Here is a 12,435-nt window from a genome sequence, read left to right as displayed (position 1 = left end):
TGGTCAGGTCCTTCCTTGAATTCCGCGTATTGCGAAAGCTTAGTGCACCGGATGCCTTTTACTTAAACTTACTTTAAGGGATGATGTTACATCGTCTAAAGTATATATAATGTTGATCATGAAACTGTCTGCTTTGAATGGACATGTGGTTCGCTTAGTCGGAACTCGTGAAGGTAGCCATTCCCTCAAAGAATCGCACATGAGACTCCCGCCTCATATAATTCTGTCCGGAGCTTTCGTCAAGGACGATTGCTTCCATTAGTGACCAGAAAGACATCAAATTCTCCTTTAGATGCTTCAATTGTTTGCATTGCAGCTAGTACGCCTAAATTTTCACCGTAGAGATTATAGATATCGACATATTCTCCATAATAACCGCATAGAATGAAGCGATCTTGGTTTCTAGTTAATATATGAATGGGCCAAAAGGAAGAAAAAAAAATTGTCCAATAACAACAAAGGGTGCCTCCCCAGTCCTCATGATTGACATCCGATCTAACCTAGTAATACACAATCAGCCAAAAACAATAAAAATAACTCATTGTTTATTCAAATAATAAGGGAAGGCGGTTTATTTTTCATTTACTTTATCATTTTTTCCTTCTGAAGATAAGGAAAAAGAAAAGCTTTAAAATGCCACTTTATTTATATAAAATATGATAGGTAGATACATACTACACACGCTGTTCATCAAATGCATGAATGCTGCTGGGGCATTGGTCAGCCCAAAAGACATCACAAAGAACTCATAGTGACCATATCGGGTCCTGAAAGATGTCTTAAGAATATCCGGGTCCTTGATCTTCAACTGGTGATAACCTGAACGGAGATCAATCTTGGAGAACAGTCTCGCTATTTTGAAGCTGGTCAAATAAATCATCGATACGAGGCAAAGGATACTTGTTCTTGATTGTTACTTTGATCAACTGCCTGTAATCAATGCACATCCTCATCGTGCCATTTTTCTTTCTCACAAATAAAACAGGCGCACCCCAAGGCGACACACTAGGCCGAATGAACCCCTTATCAAGGAGTTCCTGAAGCTGCCCCTTTAACTCCTTCAACTCCGCTGGTTCTATATGATACGATGGAATAGAAATGGGCTGAGTGTCCGGAACCAGATCAATACCAAACTCAATATCCCTATCCGGGGGCATGCCCGGCAGGTCTGTAGGAAACACATTGGGAAAATCCCTCACTACGGGAACAAAATCAGTACTGGGAGTCTCTGCACTGACATCCCTCACAAATGCTAAGTATGAAAGACAACCCTTCCCAACCATACGCTGGGCCTTCAAGAATGAAATTACCCTACTGGGAACATAATCGGTCGAACCTCGCCACTCAATCCGTGGCACTCCCGGCATAGCCAAAGTCACTGTCTTAGCATGACAGTCCAAAATAGCGCGACACGGAGATAGCCAATCCATGCCTAATATCACATCAAAGTCCACCATACATAGTAACAAAAGATCCACACGGGTCTCCAGATCTCCAATAGTCACCACACACGACCGATACACACGATCCATAATAATAGTATCGCCCACCAGCGTAGATACACAAATAGATGAAACAAGAGACTCACGGGGCGTATCCAAATAACGAGCAAAATATGATGACACATATGAAAAAGTGTAACCGGGATCAAATAATACAGAGGCATCTCTGTGGCAGACTGAAATAATACCTGTAATCACAACATCTGAAGCAATAGCATCGGGCCTAGCTGGAAGTGCATAGAAACGGGCCTCACCACCACTTGGTCGACCTCCCTATCTAGGGCGACCCCTAGCTGACTGACCTCCACCCCTAGCTGGATGACATTTTCAAGCAACTCTCCTAACTTGTCTTGTTAAGAATATTAAAAACAGACGAAGCACCCTACTTAACATTCAAGTCGGAGTACTCTTTTATATGTGGAATATATGTGCTACAACTTGAGTTTGGATCGCTTATGAGAGTGGGTTTGACTGTTATAAGAGAGAATGCGAGAATTGCAGATAGATTGAAATATTGGATGGTTTGTGTTGCACGAGCTTATGAAGGATTGAGTTTAATCTCACGATGGCATTATGACAGTAATAGAGTATAGGCATTATGAGTTGTCATGTGTTTTGATCTATAAATTTGGGCAAAGTGGGGGAGTCTGCTTGATCATTTCAGCACGGCAGAGGCCGTCCATTCAGGCATGCTCAGCCAGCTCGCCCAGGTTATCGTGGGGCGTCATCGGGTCATGGTTCTCACAGTTCTCATCAGGGCCATTCATCACTTAGTGCCCTTCCAGCCCAGAGTTCGTCCCGTGCCCCATCAGTTCAGGGCTCTTCTATGCCAGGTGCATCTGCTAGTCATTCCGGTGCTCGGGGTTCCCTTCAGTCCCCGTCTCCAGCACTAGGGAGCTGTTATGAGTGTGGAGAGTTGGGACATATGTGGAGGCAGTGTCCTCGTCGTCTTGGGGGTTCGTCTCAGCAGAGGAGTCAGCCATCGGCTTCAGCGCCAGTTACTTTACCACCACCCAGGCGGTCAAAAGCTTTTTCTAAATTAATTTTTAAAATTATATTATGATGTCTACCACAATACCTGTTCATTTTTAGGATCATTTCTTGAATAATAATCGCATTGTCACTAGCTTTCCTATTTTTAAGGAAACTAGCTTGATAGGGATTAATAAGTCTATCTAGGAAAGGTTTTAGACGGTTGGTAATGACCTTAGTGATAATTTTGTATATGGTATTACAGAGGCAAATGGGTCTAAAGTTTTTTAAATTATTAGCATTAGGAATTTTAGGAATTAGACAAAGGAAGGTATCATTAATTCCTTCAGGAATAGTTCCATTATTGAAAGCTTCCTTGCAAAGACTGGTAACTGAGTTGCCTATAATTTTTCAGTATTTTTGGAAAAAGAAAGGGTGAAGCCCATCTCTCCAGGTGCTTTGAAGGGTTTAAAAGAAAAGCAAGCTTTCATTATTTCAGAGTCTGTAATGGGGTTGTCTAGAGAGGTTAAATCTATACTAGAAAAAGATTGAGGGTCCATTCTAATGCTAACCCAATTACTAGAAATATGAGAAGTAGTGTAAACTGTTTCGATATATTCCCTAGTATGGACAATGATCTCTTCAGGATCACTAATTCACCTATCTTGGTCATTTTTGAAGAATGCAATTTTCTTTTTTCTTTTTCTGTTGGTTGCCATAATATGGTAAAACTTAGTATTTGCATCTCCCTCATTTAATCAAAGAATTCTAGAATGAAGCTTCCAGTAGTCTTCTTCTAATTTTAGGATGTTATTATAATCAAATCTTAGAGTATTTTCTAGAGTTTGAAGGAAAGGACTGTACAATAGTTAACCGAGTTTTGGATACCATTAAGTCTAGCTAGGATTCTTCTTTTGTTTTTAAAGATATCACCAAAAGTGTTATTTTTTCAAGTGGTGACATTATTTTTGAAAGTAGCAGTGGCCCCTATGAAGGATTTATTTTCCCGAGAATTTTCTACCACACTATGAAATTGGGGATATTTACACCAAAAAGGCTCAAGTCTAAAAGGCTTAGGATAGGGGTCTTACTGCTTTGGAGTAAGGTTGATAAGTATTGGATTATGATCCGAATGTATCGTTCCATAATAAGCTTGTTATTTTAAATCTACGATTTGACCATGTATATTTGCTGCCCTTGAACCCTAGGTCTAAAAGATTACAATAATTTAAGTAAAAGCTTAAGGACATGCCTACGATTTACAGATCTTCCCCCTAGTTTTTCATTAGTACCAAAGACATCATTAAAATCATCACTCACTAACCAGGGACCATTGTGATTAATCGCAATATTTTTAATATTTTCCCATATTTTATCTCTATTAACAGGATTTGTACTAGCGTAGATAGATGAAAATAGCCAGCTAAAATTTGTGGGTTGTACCTCAATTGTTGCATGGATTTCATGGTTACCACGAACAGAGTTATGCACGTTCACTTTGGTATGATCCCAAAGAACAACCATTCCACCAGCTTGGCCCTCAGCAGGCACCTCAATCAACTCCGAGAATCCAAGTCATTCATAAGAGGGCCATGAGCATGCATTCTAGTTGGGGTAACCCTCTTTTAGTAATAGAATTTAACTTATACATACCGACAACTAGCACAAATTAAAAAGTATCTGATATCGTTTGTGCACTTTAACCGATTACTAAAAGTTATTACATTTGTTGTTTTTCAATAGTGGCGTTCATCTGTCGAGCAACCAAGGATTCAAGAACTACTTAAAAATGAACTTTGTGATAGCATCAATGATGAATTTTTAAATGGTTGTTTAGTTTGTTATGTAGAGCGTAAGATATTCACAACTATAAATAATGATGCTCTATTATATACGAATGTCTTCTAGCTGAGTTGTGACTTGTGACTAGGAGTTTTATTTTTATTTTTTGAATAATAATAACAATATTAGTAGTTCAATGTGACTTGTAACTAGTTTTATTTGGTAATGTTAATATTAGTTGAAGTTCTTATTAATTTTTCAATACTATCGCGTTGGAATAGTTGTATATGTATATTATATATGTGATTTGCAGCAACTTTATGTTAAAGAAGTGATCGAGCATCCACAATCTTAAAATCCTGAATCCGTCACTTTGTAGAGTTAAAGCTGAATTCAAAGTAAGGGTGTCTAACGGGTGGGTCGGGCTGGGTAGGCAAATTTTGGAACCGGACGGGTTGGGAACCGGGCCGGTTACGGGTTAGGGCTTACCAGATTTAACGGGTTCGGGTTCATCCGGGTAAAAAATAAACTGTACGGGTTACGGGTACAAGGGGTCGGGCCGGGTTAGTGTAATTCTTTTTTTTTTTTTGTATTTTGTATAACTATTGTAAGTTATATTAATATAAAGTAAAAATATAAAGAATACAATGAAGATGGAAAAAAATTGCACCTATAAATTGCAAGTGCTACATTTATTTCAAAATTTAAACTTACAAATTTGCATTTAACAAGTAAATTAACAAAAAAAGAGTAAATTAAATTTTCATGCATAATAGTACTTCAAATTAATCTAACAAACTAAAACATTAAGCATAAATACGTCTAATAATTTTAAAATAATACAAATTGTCTCAAATCAACTTAAATACGAATTTCTGGAGGACGCTCAAGACAACTCTTCATATGCCTCATTAAATTGCCTGTGCCATACTTTGGACGAAGATTTAAGACTCGACCACAGTTCTTGCGCTTTATTTTCTGAACTTCTTTATTTTCTTCTACTACCTCAAAGTGTTCCCAAACATATGAGCGCACTCTAGAAGTACGGAAAATGGTTTAACTTGAATTGAGAATTGAGATTGAGAAATGAGAGATTAGTGAAGAAATGAAGAAGAGGGGAGGTGTATTTATAGTTTTACAAAGGGTTAAATTTGTAATCACAAAAAGTGTTAATTTAAAAAAAAAAGGCCCAAAAAGGGCTAATTGTGCAAATCAGCCGTTAGGCAACGACTCCTTGGCAGGTGACCGTTGCCAACGGTAGCCAAATAAGCCAATTAAAAAGAAGAAGAAGAAATTAGCCGTTAACCGGTCCGGGCCGGTTTAACTGGTTCTACAGTATTTCTGTTGATCGGTTTGACCGGTTCGGGTAACCGGTTGAAAATAGGTGAACGGACCAACCCCTAACCCTTTAACCCAGCCCCACCCGGCCCCCTTGTACCGGGCCGGGCCGGTTTCGGTTTTAACCATTCTGGGCCGGTCCGGTTACGGTTAAACCCGGCCCGTTAGACACCCTTAATTCAAAGAGATGTTCATTTCTGTTATGAAACAATAAAAGAAGAAGAATAGTATTGCAGAGAAAAGTAGAGAGAAGAGAATTCTTATTGATATAGGATGATTTACAATGGAATAGAACCCTCTATTTAAAGGGAGAGGGTGACTTAGCCACCAAGTAATAAACCCTAGAATCTCTCTAAATATAGACATTCACCATAAATAAAATTCTATTTATAACACTCCCCATTGAATGTCTATTCAACAGATAATGTGCCTCGTTAAAACCTTAACTAAAATAAAACCCAGTGGGAAAAAATTCTAGAGAAGGAAAAAGAGTACACATATCTAACAATACGCCTTTTGGTTGCCTCGTTAAAAACCTTGCAAAGAAAACCCAGTGGGACAAAACCTTGTAAGGGAAAAAGAGTGCAACGCGCATTAACTCCCCCTGATGAGAGCATCAATTCACATCCTTGAGCCTTCGCATCCCGATCTTGTACACTAGCTTCTTGAAGGTTGACGTCGGTAGAGACTTGGTGAACAAATCAGCCATATTATCACTTGAACGAATTTTTTGCACATTAATATCACCATTCTTTTGAAGATCATGTGTGAAAAATAACTTTGGTGAAATGTGCTTTGTTCTATCTCCTTTTATGAATCCTCCCTTCAATTGAGCTATGCATGCTGCATTATCTTCATACAAAATTGTGGGTAACTTATCACATTTCACACCACATTTGTCTCGAATAAGATGTATTATAGACCTCAGCCACATACATTCTCGACTTGCTTCATGAATAGCAATTATCTCAGCATGATTAGATGAAGTAGTCACAATTGATTGCTTAGTCGATCGCCAAGATATGGCAGTGCCTCCACAGGTAAATACATAACCTGTTTGAGACCGAGCCTTGTGTGGGTCAGATAAATACCCAGCATCAGCATAACCAACAAGATCGGGACTGCAATTATTTTCATAAAATAAGCCCATATCGGTAGTACCTTTTAGATACCGCAATATGTGTTTGATTCCATTCCAATGTCTCCTTGTAGGAGCAGAGCTATATCTTGCTAAGACATTAACTGAAAAAGTTATGTCGGGCCTTGTTGTATTAGCAAGATACATTAGTGCACCAATTGCACTAAGACATGGTACTTCAGGACCAAGTAGCTCTTCATTCTTTTCTTGAGGTCAGAATAGATCCTTATTCACATCAAGTGATCGAACAACCATCGCAGTACTTAATGGATGTGCTCCATCCATGTAAAACCGTTTCAGTACCTTTCTATGTAGGTAGATTGATGAACAAAAATTCCGTTTTCCAAATGTTCAGTTTGCAAACCAAGACATAATTTTGTATTTCCGAGATCTTTCATCTCGAATTCCTTCTTTAAATAATTAATTGCCTTTTGGAATTTTATAGGAGTTCCAATAAGGTTTATCAAGTACAATAAATTTCGATGTTGTTTTCTTTATAAAAACACATGGGCAATGGCATCATTTATATAGCCTTCCTTTAATAAATACTCACTAAGACGATTATACCACATTCGTCCTGATTGCTTTAGATCGTACAAAGATCTTTGCAATTTGATTGAAAACACTTCCCGGGACTTTGAATTATTTGCGTAAGGCATTTTGAATCCCTCGGGAATTTTCATGTATATCTCATTATCAAGTGAGCCATAAAGGTAGGCGGTAACCATATCCATTAAATGCATGTCAAGCTTTTCATGGACAGCAAAACTAATGAGATAACGAAACGTTGTAGCATCCATAACGGGTGAATATGTCTCTTCATAATCGACACCAAGCCTTTGTGAAAATCCTTGTGCAACAAGGCGTGCCTTATATCTTTGTACCTCGTTTTTCTCATTTCTCTTGCATACAAAGACCCATTTATAGCCAACAGGCTTAACACCATTAGGTGTTTGGATACATGCACAAAAACTTCACGTTTTGCAAGTGAATTCAACTCTGATTGGATTGCTTCTTGCCATTTTGTCCAATCAAGTCTTTGTCGACATTCTCCAACAGAAAGATCCTCATTATCTTGCATAATGCTAGATGCAACATTATATGCAAAGACATAATCCACCACTAATTCCAATCGATTCAAATCTGTCACAATATCGATTGGATTTATTGATAGTTCCTTATTTTCTTGAGTCTCGAGCTCAGTGGGTTCCTCATGAATCTCGGAATTTATTAAATCGTGGATTTCTTCACGAGATTCTTTCGTAGTGTCATTTCGATAATTTGTTTTCCTTTTTCTAGGATTTCGATCTTTGGAACCCAATGGTCTGCCACGTTTTAGGCGTGCTTTCGACTCATTAGCTATGACACCAGAAGATTGTCCAATAGGGACATCAATACGGATTGGAACATTCTCTGCAGGGATATGTGATTTTGTTATCCTTTTCAAATCCGTAAATGCGTCTGGCATTTGATTTGCTATTCTCTGCAAATGGATAATCTTTTGCACCTCTTTTTCACAAATAGAGGTACGTGGATCAAGATGAGATAATGATGGATTTTTTCACAAAATTTCCCGTTTGGTTTCACCAACTTCTCCCCCTAATTTTGGGAAAAGTGTCTCATCGAATCGACAGTCTGCAAATCGCGCAGTAAACAAATCCCCCGTCAATGTTCCGAGGTAGCTAATAATGGAGGGCGATTCAAACCCAACATATATTCCTAACCTTCTTTGCGGACCCATTTTGGTGCGATATGGCGGTGTTACAGGCACATATAATGCGCATCCAAAAATTCTTAAATGGGATATATTAGGTTCATGACCCAAAACTAATTGCAACGGAGAATATTTATGATAATTTGTCGGTCTGAGACGAACTAGCATTGATGCATGCAAAATGGCATGACCCCAAACAGAAGTGGGCAGCCTCGTTTTCATGAGTAACGGTCTTGCTATCAATTGCAGACGTTTAATTAAAGACTCTGCAAGACCATTTTGAGTGTGAACATGAGCTACAGGATGTTCCACTTTTATCCCAATTGATAAGCAATAATCATTAAATGCTTGGGATGAAAACTCAGCAGTATTATCAAGTCTAATAGACTTAATTGGATTATCGGGAAATTGTTCCCGTAATCGGATTATTTGTGCCATTAATTTTGCAAACGCAAGGTTGCGAGATGACAATAGGCACACATGGGACCATCTAGAAGATGCGTCTATTAAGACCATAAAGTATCTAAACGACCCACTAGGTGGGTGAATAGGTCCACAAATGCCCCCTTGTATACGTTCCAAAAACGCAGGGGACTTAATTCCAATTTTTGTTGGTGATGGTCTAATAATTAACTTGCCTTGATAACAAGAAGTGCAAGAAAATTCATCATTTGAAAGAATCTTTAAATTCTTTAATGGATGCCCATTTGAGTTTTCTATAATCCGTCTCATCATAATTGATCCAGGATGTCCCAATCGATCATGCTAAATTACAAAAGTATTGGAATCAGTAACCTTTTGGTTTACGGTAGAATGTGCCTCAATTGCACTAATTCTTGTCCAATACAGGCCACAAGATAAAGATGAGAACTTCTCAATAACCCTCTTTTGGCCAGAGACATTCTTGGTAATGATGAGATATTCAAGATTATTCTCATCTATTGTCTCAATATGATATCCATTTCGACGGATATCTTTAAAACTCAACAAGTTCCTCTTGGACTTGGAGGAGAACATTGCATTCTCTATAATAAGTATTGTTCCCTTGGGCAGAGTTATAGTAGCTCTTCCAGAGCCTTCAATTAAATTACTACTACCAGAAATTGTAGTAACATCTGCCTTACACATACTTAAATGAGAGAAATATTTCTTCTCTTTGAATATTGTATGTGTCGTACATGAATCATTTATTCAAATATTTTTATAATTGGACTTTGATCCAAGTTTGCTTTGTGAGATATCCATATTTGCTTCCCATGATCTTAATCTTCTCAAAAGCTTCTTGAGACGGTAGAGATAACGTGTTATAAAACAATAAAAGAACAAGAGCAATATTGCAGAGAAAGAGAGAGGGGAAATTCTTATTGAATTTTGGGATGATTTACAATGGAATAGAACCCTCCATTTATAGGGAGAGGGTGACTTAGCCACCAAATAATAAACTCTAGAATCTCTCTAAATATAGTCATTCACCATAAATAAAAATTGTATTTATAACAATTTCTCAATATTCCGTCATATTTACATGGAAGCAAGTTGTTGGTTGCATACGAGAAATAGTGGGAAGACAAAAAGGACACCAATCAAAGGAACGGTCGTGAAAGAAAGGGAAACATCAATTAAGTAGCATCAATATCAGCACAGCACATCAATAGCTAGAAGAGATATATTTGTCTTCTTCATCTATGTCCTAATTCTTTTTTCTTTTTTTATTCAGTTTTGTGGCCTGTGGGAGGGCCTGAATTTGGATTGCTGTGTTCTTCCAAATTAGCAAGAATGAGATCTGCAATATGTTTTATCTGCTTTAAGTAGTGGTGGCAAAATGGATTTAAAAAAATAGTTATTCACCCATATTATCTACTAAAAAATTGGTTGAATAATGAACTTTTTAAAAATAGGTCAAATCAAATATGGATCAGATTCATATTATCCACTTAAAAAAAATGAATAACCAATGGTTTACATTTGCAAAGATTCAATTTGGGGGTTCCTCAAGTTTGGGAGACTAAAAATTCTCCCAAAAATAACCATATTCAAGAAGTCATGGATAATATGGATATCCAAATTATCTGTCGGTTAACCCTTTTTTTATTAATATTAAATATGGGTCGGGCCAGATAAATTATCTGTTTTTACATTAATTATCCATTTTTTGGCTCACCTATATCCGACCCGACCCACTTGTACGCCACCCCTAGCTTTACGTATGAAAAACTATTACTCTATCTGTTTAAAGAGTTTAAGTTCTATGCGAGTGTAAAAGATAATTAGGTTACGTACTTAGTAATTACAAGTAAATCTCTTAATACATATTAATTTTGTTGTCCTAGTTTATGTAACTCTTTTTTCATTTTAGTCCGTCTAAAAAAGGATGACATATTTTTATATTTAGTAACGAACTTTAAAATGCTCATTTTACTCTTAATGAGATTATTTATAGTCACACTATTATTTATAGCTTATTTTAAACCTCAGGTTTCAAAATTAAAGTCTTTCTTTATTTCTTAAAATCTGCATCCAATAAAAAACCATTGCATAAATTAAAATCGAGAAAGTAATTAGCAATCGAATAAAAGAAATAACTAACCTATTATCACGAGTTAAAATTGTTTAATTGTGTAAAAATCTTTATATCTTAAATCCCCCTTTAAAGGCCCCGAAGAAGGGATGTAAATTTTTATTATTAGTATAAGGTTTTAATCACATAGTTTTGGTTTTGGAGTTATCTTTTGCAGCTGACAAAAAGTTTACGTATTTTTTCTAAATTGATAAAAAATGTACATTTTTATTTACGCAGTACTTAATTATATCATGTGTATTTTATGTTTTTTTTTCTTATACAAAGGCAGGAAAATCACCATTAAATTATCTAAGCACTTGGATAAACATGCTTTGTGTTTTCTTCAAATAATGTTTTATAAGTTAATTATAACCGAGAAATTTTATTTTGTGTTTCACATTCCACATCACACTTATGTGAGGCCCTTGAGTACTTGACAAGTAGATTCATGGGTCCCATTTGTTTACTTTGAAGATAAAACTAAAAAAGGCAATTTAAAAGTCAATTTAATATGTCTAACTAAGGACAAAAATAAGTAATAACATAATAATCAAAATGGTAAGAAAATATACGCATTTAAAAAGCTAAACGTTCTTTTCCTTCCGATCGGCACATGAATTTCAGAAGCTAAAACATATACTCCTATTTGAGTTGGAAAAATATGCTAACTTATAANTTTTTTTTTTTTCCGGGTATGAAAAAAGAACTTTGTTTAACAATTTTTGTTTGAAACTTTTTTTAGACCATTTCTCGATTGAAACTTTTTTAAGACCATTTCTCGCTTTTAACTTTTTTCAGTTGACAAGAGCTTGAAAAATAATCATCTTGTTATGCTTAACAATAATTAAATATATCAAAAAGTAGGAAAAATTATTATTGATTATTTAGAAAAGTAATTCACATTAATATAATAGAGACGGACAATTGCAGAATAATATAAAACGTTCAATGTTTATTAACTCATCAAATTGTTACTTGCTAGCATTCTTCAAGCCTCTCTCCAATAATATAATTTCAATCCATTTGTGGAGCCAAAAAAAAGTTGCAATGATGGTGATGATCTAATCGAGGAATGGTATAAAAAAAAATCAATCGAAAAATGGTCTAAAAAAAGTTGCAAAAAAATTGTTAAACAAAGTTTTGTTTTTATACCTAACAAAAAAAAAAAAAAGAATTTATAAGTTAGCATGGTTTTCCAACTCAAATATTAATATATGTTTTAGCTTCACAAATACATGTGCCGATCGGAAGGAAAAGAACTGTTAACTTTTTAAATGCATATATTTTCTTACTAATCTGATTATTATGTATATTACTTATTTTTGTCCTTAATTAGGCGTATTAAATAACTTTTAAATTGTCTTTTAGTTTTATCTTCAAAGTAAACAAATGAAATTCATAAATCCACTTGTCAAGTAATATGGGACCT

This window comes from Nicotiana attenuata, chromosome 10 (assembly GCF_001879085.1).
Source record: "Nicotiana attenuata strain UT chromosome 10, NIATTr2, whole genome shotgun sequence".
Taxonomy (NCBI): domain Eukaryota; kingdom Viridiplantae; phylum Streptophyta; class Magnoliopsida; order Solanales; family Solanaceae; genus Nicotiana; species Nicotiana attenuata.
This window is presented reverse-complemented; position numbering follows the sequence as displayed.